Source organism: Austrofundulus limnaeus, unplaced genomic scaffold, assembly GCF_001266775.1.
Source record: "Austrofundulus limnaeus strain Quisiro unplaced genomic scaffold, Austrofundulus_limnaeus-1.0 Scaffold4, whole genome shotgun sequence".
NCBI lineage: Eukaryota > Metazoa > Chordata > Actinopteri > Cyprinodontiformes > Rivulidae > Austrofundulus > Austrofundulus limnaeus.
Window position 1 is genome coordinate 3934007 of NW_013952406.1, and position 1538 is coordinate 3935544.

Consider the following 1538-nt stretch of genomic DNA (forward strand, 5'->3'; position numbering starts at 1 on the left):
CACCCCGTCCACCCCGTCCACCCCCCCCACACACACACTGAATAAGTGTCTCCAACAGATACCTGGAGAAACAGCTGACATTTAAGTTCAGAAAAGTTCAGTCAGCTAAGATACTGCAAAGAACCCCCAAATAGRGATGGGATGAACAACCCTGGTGCGTCAGCACTATGCTGAGCACACAAGAGTGAAACCCTGTATTGGTGCGTGTGTCACTTTAAGCAAAAAAAAGTCATGTGACCAATACAGAAAAAGTGTGTTTATAAAAAAAGAGGCCCTTTCCATCCATTAAGTTACCAATCACCGTGTGACAGATGGAACACTCCCCATTAGATATTGTTCACAACCAAACTTGTAGCCACACCCCCAACTTTTTGCTCTTCTGTTATGGGGGTGGGTGTGACCCAAAAGCTTCTCTTTGTATGAAGGTGAAGAAAACTGATCTGTGAAGGTGGAGGAGGTTTTCCCTGTGGATCAAGGAGGAGTGACAGGACGTTCATTACCAGCACCACAGGGACATTTCTCTGAGGATCTTCATGGCAGAGAAGCTCCTTACAGGTACAGGGAATTCAATCACCTGTATCTGTGGCTGCTTGTCCAGCTTTGACTTTTATTGAGCGGCTGAGCTCAGATTTGGAGGAGCCAGTTTTTGTTGTTTCRTCTGGACTTGTGACAGAAAAAAAAGTGTGGAGTTTATCTTTTGGGCTTCTTTGGAACCAAACCGAACTGAACTCTTGCCCTAATTTCTTTAAGTTTAGACACAAATCATTGTGGTGTYATCATTGGTTTTTCCTATTGTTACAATACAATTGAGTTTTTTTGACAGATGCTTGTGTTTGTTTCACTTAATGTTTAAGGTGATGAGAACTGTTCAATGTTTGCATCCTTTTGTGAGGTTTTTGTGTTTTAAGGGTAATAATAAAGAATAATATTATATGTCAAGAGGGAGACCTGTCCGGCACGCTAGACTTTGATTTCATGAAACCGTCACACCTGGTTTAGGCCCTTTAATTAGTAAACTTGAATTACAGTTTTTGCAGTTTTACACTATTACACCCAGTTAGCAGAAAATTTTAGCCGATGTTTTGTAAAGAAGAGCAGTATTCTGATTTATGCAATTTGTAAAAAAAAAAAAAACTTTTCACGGTTTCCTTCTATATTTCCTCAGCACTCACCTCTATAGGTCAAACACATGCTGTGTCAGACTGAGCTGCAATGACGGTTAAAGCTGCACAAATCATTAGGATAAACTCTCATGCAAAAAGATGATGCAAATGATGAGAAAATGACAGAAAATGATCTCTTTTCAGACACTTAGCTGAGTCACACAGCTTTGAAGAAGTGCATTATTTCTGCTTCCTAACAGCTAAGTCATCAGTGCAAAAAAAAAAAAAGGGGCAACAAACACATTTTAAGCTGTGGATATTTATTTGTATTTTGTCTTGTTTTAATTAATTTATGGTAGAAGTTCCAAATAARACAAGATGATAAATGTTTTAACATTAAAAACACCAACAACAATAGATTGAAATGTCTTTTTT

General features: G+C 38.8%; 1 long non-coding RNA gene across 1 annotated transcript in view; it reads left to right on the top strand.

Moving 5' to 3' along the window:
* The first annotated feature begins 454 nt into the window (after positions 1–454).
* Positions 455–1538, top strand: part of LOC106527229 (uncharacterized) — a 71807-nt gene continuing 70723 nt past the window's right edge. The window contains exon 1 of the long non-coding RNA XR_001311357.1: positions 455–555. This is a non-coding gene — a long non-coding RNA (uncharacterized LOC106527229). The remainder of the gene's footprint in view (positions 556–1538) is intronic.